Genomic DNA, 7,810 nt, shown 5'->3' with positions numbered 1-7,810 from the left:
AAACTCTAAACCTGCCTGTTTGTTCTATGTGAATATAAGAATCTTACATTTATTGACATTGTAACTGTTGTAACAGGTTGTAAATGCCAGCTTTTAAATCGTTTTAGTTTGTCTTAAATGTTGTAATACTTTGTTTCAAATGCACACTGTGAATGTATTTTACATAGGTCCATAGCCGTTTACTAGGCTAGCAATCACAAGAGCATTTTTAAACCTAACCATGCATTACAAATATCTGACAAGTTCTGGTACCTTTGATAAGTGCAATCAAGGGCTTGGGAGATGAACCATTTACAGGCTGCCTGTGTGTTCACTAGAGACATAGGTGACAAACCATGGATGAATTTCCTCTTCCCTTCCAATTGTCCAAGACACATGAATTGGGTTAGGAAGGAACATTGCTTCACTCTGCCTGTTCCAGACAAGGGGTAGTCTCTGGGATACATACCTGTCTCTCTAGCTGGTCTTATTTATATCACCGGCAAGGTTTGAGCTTTTAGAATGGGTAATTGTGGTGTTGTTTGTTTTGCTGATATGTAGGAGGTCCATCTGGGTGGAGTCTGACAATACCTTGTATGTCAGGTGTAGATCTCCCCTCAACAGCCTGTAGAAGACAGCATACAGGGATAGGGATTTCAGGCAGTCTGCATAAGACCTGTTACTCATGCCCTGTATTCTTTAAGTGCTAAACGTTTGTGGACATTCCAGTTGTTGGATGTGACTGGTTAGATAATACCAAAGGGGGCATTGTACTCAATGATGGGTATGATGAATGCCGAATACAGTGGAAAAATGACCTTCTTGGACCTAGATGCCATACCTTTGCTTACAAGTTGCACAACAGCCAGCCAGATAGCCAGGAAACCTTGTTTGGCTAGGCTTGTATAGGCCCTAGGGCCAATAGCCTAGTACTTACCTATGAACATAGAATGATTTCTTCACTACTATAGACACATGATGGTCAAAGGCTAGATAACTATATGAATCCCCAAGTCCCTGACTACTGGGTAGACTCTTAGAGATGTGTTGTCAATATGATATATACTTGGGGTGGATGACTTCCTGAAGGACAATATTATGCCTTTCTTGGCATTTAATTTTAGTCCATGGCTCTAACAAATGTTATTTGTCTCTGTTAGTCTCTCCTCAAGATCATTAGTGTCGGTGGGAGATTCTATGAGTGCTCCTAATTTGTAGTCATTAGCAGATTTAGTCAGACAGAGGCCCTTGACAGTGGCCTTGACTTCAGAGATGTAAATGCCAAAAAGGAGCAGTCCCAGGACTGATCCCTGACTGGCCTCTTTGTAGAGTTGAACTCTCGAGTTCTAGCTTCCTGGGTCCTGTCTGGGAGCAAGCTGGCTATCCACTGGGTGACATAAGGGTTTATACCTACCATCTTGAGTTTACCAACAATTCTGTTAGTGGGGTATTATGCCAAATACCTTGACCAGGTCGAGATAGGCAGTGTGAGCCATTTTGACCTCATCCTTTGCTTTGATGCCCTTCTGAAAGAAGTCCACCAAGTCTGAGTAGACATGATCTGTCCTTCATGAAACCAGATTGGATTAGTCCAGTATTTGGAGGTTTCCTATGTCATTATTGATCATTTTCATAATAATTCTTTCCATGACTTTGCATATGAGACTAATCAGACTTATGGATCTGTAGTTTCAAAGGTTTGTAGATGGCCCACCTATGTGCAGAGGGATGACTGTTCTTGTTCTCCATTCATGAGGCACAAAGCCTGTTTGGAGGCTACAGTTAAATAGCAATTCCAGAGGGCCTACTGGGTCATGTTTCATGCTATTAAGAAGGCATCCTGGGATACTGTCTGTGACAACTGATGCAGTGATCTTGGCCTTAGAGATAGCATTGAGTACCTATTCCCTAGTGATAGCAGGGGAGTTATATTTGATGGTATTTCCTGAGGGAAGGTTGAGAGGGAGAGAGGGGTAAAGTTAAAACTGAATTTGTCTGCCAGTGGGTTTGTTATATCTTCTTTCTCAATGTAGGTGGCTTCATTAACAATGAGCTCTGCACACAATTGTGTATTGCCTTTGCGGTTGCGGACATAGGTAAAGAATACCTTGTGGTTGGCCCAGGGAGGCCAACTTTCCCTCAAATTTGCTTTGGTAGACTTTATTTGTCCTCTGGGTTGCTTGCTTAGTTTCATGAGAGTGTTATCTGTCTGGGTGCTACACCTGAAAATGTAGTTCCCAGCTGTGGTTGAAATGGTTGTTTTACAACTGGCTCTCTATGCTGGTTATCTAATAAGCAATTAAATAAATAAAACATTGTCGGAAAACATACAGGCAGGAACCTTTACTTATAAAATGAATTCCCTTTAAGAATTTAATGCTCATCCTGCCAAAAGTAGATTCAGTGATATAAACACATTCAATAATAAATTTAATAAATGGCAGGTCACAGTATTAAAAAAGCATTTTTGTGAGGAAAGCCCCCATTCAATCCCTTTCCTTAACTAAGTAGACTAACTCAATGGTTGCATAACTGTGTGAAAAACCCTAAAAGTGAACAAATGATCTTTGTACCAAGCAAATGGAGGGCAGCAACAGGCTTACCTATGAACTAGTGATGGCCTTCCACCTACCCAGGTAACAAGAGACCCATAAGTCTGACAACTTCATATGTAAAGCAATGGAATTGATCAATAGGGATATGGGAAGCCTCCAAACACTGAACCCATCACAGTTTGGTTTTGTCAAAGGCAGGCCATGCTTCCTTAACCTAGTGAACTTTTTTACAAAAGCGTCACCAAAGCAATATTTTATTTTATTTATTTTATTTTACATTTGTTGACTGGGCTAGTCTAGCTGGATATATGTCCATTTTCAGTAGAGGCCCAGGGAGAAAAGCTCCAGTAAACAGAGGTATACAATACAATATTAAGTGGAGAGGTAGTTAGTACAGGAAATAAAACATTATAAACAGAGCAAAAGGAGAATAGCTTAATCAGAGCATTAACTAAAAGTAAACGTAGAGAGATGTGCAGAATAACATCATTTTTTTTTTTTTTTAGTATGTAACAGATAAGCTATTTCTCAGTGGATCCTACAATAGGGCAATCATATCATAGGTATAAGGAACATAAGCAGATAGAGAGGAGGACACAGAGTTAGTCAGGTTTATTGCAGGAGCAAAGCCAGTATTTCTTTAGGTGAAGTTTCACTTGTCTTTTAAAAAGTGGGAGAGAAGACTGTGCTAGGATATCAGAGGGAAGTTTGCTCCACTTCTTTCCAACAGAGTTGGAAAAGAGAGAGTCGCCTGAAGAGTTATTGGGTTTGGTAATTTTTATAAGTAATTTATTAGAAGAATGTAGTTGTTTCAAATTATTATATGGTGAGATGAGGTTGGAGAGTATAGGTGTTTTAGTTGGATGATGTAGGATCTTATGAGTTATTAAGAATTGTTGAAGTAGAAGTTTGTTAGGGAGTTCTAGCCAGCCTAGTTGTTTTAGGTTCAGGCAGTGGTGAGTTCTAAATGGGGAACCTGTAGCAAATCTAGCAATGTTGTGGTAGGATGTTGAGAGTTTCTTAAGGTTGTTTTTTGAAAGATTTGTGTATATGGGGCAAGCATATAGAAGAGTAGAGATAAGGTGAGATCTGGCTAGTGTGGTTCTTGTTTCAGGTGTAAGGAAGGGTTTGATTCTATAAAGGGATCCAATTTTTTTATTCACTAGTTTTATTGTCGTATTGATGTGAGAGTCAAAGCTAAGATTGTTGCCAATAGTAATTCCTAGAAGTTTTGTAGTGGAATCTGGAGAAATAAGAGTATTATCACTGGAAGTAAAAGTGAAGTCTAGTGGGGTTGATTTACGGGATGAGAACAAGAGCAATTTAGTTTTCTTGGGGTTAAGGAGTAGGCAGTGGTCAGAGAACCATTGCTCGACAGTGGTAAAGGCTTGTTGTGTGAGTACTTGGAGTTCAGTTTGAGATTTATCAGAGCAGATTATAGTAGAATCGTCTGCATATTGTATGCAGGTAGTATTTGGGATAGCTAACTGGAGGTCGTTAATAAAGATAGAAAATAGAAGGGGGCCTAGGATAGAACCTTGAGGTACACCTAAAGAGATAAGAAGGAGATTAGATAATGAATTTTTCCAAAGAACTGCTTGTTAACGATTGTCAAGGTAAGATGTGAACCAGGTTAGGGAAAGAGGATCAAGTTAGAGAGATTTAAGTATATGTAGCAGAAGTTTGTGGTTAACCATGTCGAAAGCTTTAGATAAGTCAATAAAGACTGAAGATGAAAGGTTATTATTGTTGCGGTTATAGTTAATGGAGTTGGTAAAGGAGAGAAGTGCTGTGGTAGTACTGTGGGAGGGTCTGAATCTGTGTTGGCAGTTAGCAAGTAGGTTGTTTTGCAGAAGGTGGTTAAGGAGTTGCTTATGGATACATTTTTCCATGATTTTAGCTATAGGTGATAGAAGTGCTATGGGGCAAAAGTAAGAATAGTCATTAGATTTACCCCCTTTGTGTAGTGGGATGATGTGAGATATTTTCCAAGTTGAGGGGAAAATTCCTTCATTTATGGATCTATTTATCAGAATGAAAATAGGATAGGCAATTGCTTTGGCTCCAATTTGCAGGAATTCTGCAGGAAGTTTTTCTGCAGAGGGGGTGCTAGGTCTTAGTTTTTGGATCAGTGATAGGATAAAGGAGGTAGATACTGGTTGTAAGTGAAAGGAAGGTGGATTGAAAGTAGGTAAGCGTAGCTTAGAGGTGTCAGGAGCTAGGTGGCTAGCAAGAGTTTGGATAGTATTAGTAAAAAATGTATTAAAGTCGTTGGCTATTTGTGTGTGATTCTCAGGGTTAGAGTCTTGAGGGTTAGGTGTGATAGACTAGCCTGGGGATAAAAGGTTTTTAATGTTGGCCCAGAAGTTTTTAGGTTCCTTTTTGTAGGTTTGTTGTGTTTGTAGGTAATAATTTTTTTTGTCAGCAAGGATGGCTATTTTTGTTTTGTTTCTAAGCTCTCTGAAGGAAACATAGGAAAGATAATACATGCCATCTACCTAGACCTGGACATACCTTTTTTACATTATACCGACTCCAGCACTGTAGAAAAGCTCATAAAATTAGGTATAAACCCCTATGTCACTCACTGGATTACCAAATGGCTCACAGATAGGCTACAGAAAGTCAAGATAGGTGAAGCTACCTCCAGCCACAAGTGAAGTCCCATAGAGCTCAGTCCTAGGGCCACTCCTTTTTGGCACCTACTTCTCAGAAGTCCAAGCAAACATCAAGGGTCTTTGGTTGACCAAGTCTGCAGATTACTTGAAACTGGGAGTAGTCACTGAATCTCCAAGAGAGTTATCCATTATCCAGGAAGGCTTGTCCCAAACAAATAACTGGTGCCAGAGTCATGAACTAAAGTCAAATACAAAAAGTGCACTATTGTATCCTTTGGGAAATCAACTGTCTCAGGAAATTACCACATTGACAATACTCCCCTAGGTGCTGATCTAGTAGTTAGAAATTTGGGTGCATACATAGAAAGTGACCTAGCCTTCAAACATCATGTGTTTACTGATATGAGGAAGTCCTTCTATATTACTTAACTTATAAGCAAAGGAATAGCATCTCGATCCAGAGATACCATTGTCCCACTGTACTCATCTCTAAACAGGCCTACCATTGAGTAATGCCCCCTTTAGTTTGTACCTGTCCAGACATATGTAACAACTAGAGCACCCACAGAAGTTCTTCACAAAATAAATATAGGTACTAAACAACATGACCTACACAGACTGCCTCAAAGCTCTATAACCATACTTAGTCTGTTATAGACTCTTAAGAGGTGATCTGTACATGGCCTGTAAGGCATTATATGACCCAATACTAAAGGACCTACCACACATTGACAAGTCATATGGTATCAGAAATATCCAATCCATAAACCTTAACCTATTCTGCAACATAAACAAAACAGCTTGGAGAGAAAGGTACACATCCTGAGGATACTACTGTTCTGGAACTAGGTTCTCATCCACTTAAAACAAAGCTCATCACTGTCCCTATTCAAATCCAGCTTAGATCGGTGGATGGGAATGTGGTAATTTACCACAGGACTGCCCCCCGTGCTACTAATGGACAGAGACAATGCCTAAATGCCCAGTCCTTCAGTACAGTCCCCTTTCAATACTGAGTGGTATGACCCTAGAAACCTCCATTCACAAAGGAATAAAAACCATGGTAAAAGTATTTTGAATACTTAGTGGGATAACATGGCTAAGTTTAAAACGCCCCCTCAGGACAGTTAGCCTAATATTCTCCTAAGAACCTACAAAAGTACTTTCATGTACTGCAGTCCTGCAATACACCTAACAAATGTATAACTATTCTGGGACTGCTGCAGTCAGGTTGATGGGAATAATACAAGAGTTTTCATAGAAAGGTGCATCTCCAGTATAAAACGCATACAAGGTGCTAAAAGTTAAGTACAGAGTGCTATGTGAATATTGCAGTTAACAGTCTGTCTTTATTATCTGACACAGACACTGACTGGCACATTGTTACTTTGGATCATTCCTCACTAGCACAGAGATAACATGTTCAATCACTTACAAGAAGAATTGGCTATTAGACCCATAAGTGTACCTATTCATGTTAAGAATCAAAGGGCAGCAGCAGGTTTCATGTGAACTCAGGGATCCCCTGTATAATTGTTTTTTTTTTTTTTTTTGTAAGAATAGCACCAGGTCATTGGCTACATTTCATGGAGAATAAAAAAACTCTAGAATCAGTTTATTAAATGTATATTTGCATATGCACATTTGGCTTTTTGTATCTGTCATGTGTTTTACGTAGGACAGACAGCTCATCAAACAAAAACAAGTATAACTAAATGTCCTTCAGAAATTAGGAGTTGTAGCTAGTCTAGGCACAGCATTTCAGTTACAAAACTAAAAGTGAATTGTTCTGAGATTTAAGTCTCTGCCTAGACAGAGCAATTTCATAGAAAACACAAAATGCTGTATTCTAAGGCTTACATAAATGTATTACTTTTTGACCTAAGAGGGTGGCATTTTCCCTTTCTCAGTTGATAGATCTTGTGCCTACATACACTAACACCACCAAACACACAAATGCACACACATTCTAATTATCCACACATTGTGCTGTGCTTTATTTCTACTTGGTTTACCACCATATTACTACAGTTCTTGTCAACACTTGACAAGAATTATCAGTCATATATATTAATGCTTTTTGTACAATAAAAATTAAAAAAATAATTAATTTGTAAACATCATAACTAACTTCTTCTAAAGAAAGTAAACAGACTGATTTGTACCTCTGGTAGTTGTGTTTCAGCTTCAGCTCTGCAATGTTGATCTGTTTCTTCAGTCTACAAGAAAATGACTGAATATAAATGTATTTGGAAAGAGGTGTTGGCCCTTTTTTTGTATGAAAGACGTCAAGCAAGTTTATTCCAGAAGTGTTTTAATGGTAAGAATGTAAAACATCACAGCTGAGCAACTGCAGGATATACAAATCTCACCAGACAACTTTTGTAGTACAACCAGAAAAACAAGTACTCCACAAATGCAAACAAAATGTTTGTGCAAACAGACAATGAGCAGGTGCTGTTCAAACATAAGCATTATTTTGGAAGCATGCTCATAGATTTCATCCTTTCTGCTTTGCTTCCCACATTCCCACCTGGATTTACTCATTGTATACAGCTTATGAAACTGGCCATGTTTATATGAACAGTTAGTACTAGTTGTCCGGCATAGAGGAATAAAGCTATCTCTTTCAGTACATCCAGACCCTAAAAGCAGACA

The 7,810-nt window shown here is 38.9% G+C and overlaps 1 protein-coding gene across 1 annotated transcript in view; it reads right to left on the bottom strand.

Moving 5' to 3' along the window:
- The window catches only part of GPR160 (G protein-coupled receptor 160), a 23,180-nt gene extending 15,705 nt beyond the window's left edge, over nucleotides 1–7,475 (bottom strand). The window contains exon 1 of the mRNA XM_044061973.1: nucleotides 7,318–7,475. The gene's annotated coding sequence lies outside the window, so the exon portion shown is untranslated. The remainder of the gene's footprint in view (nucleotides 1–7,317) is intronic.
- Between the last annotated feature and the right edge of the window lie 335 nt (nucleotides 7,476–7,810).

This window comes from Protopterus annectens, chromosome 2.part0 (assembly GCF_019279795.1).
Source record: "Protopterus annectens isolate FY-2018-M chromosome 2.part0, PAN1.0, whole genome shotgun sequence".
NCBI classification, from domain to species: Eukaryota; Metazoa; Chordata; order Ceratodontiformes; family Protopteridae; genus Protopterus; species Protopterus annectens.
Note: the sequence above shows the minus strand (reverse complement) of the source record. Positions and strands in the feature narration are given on the sequence as shown.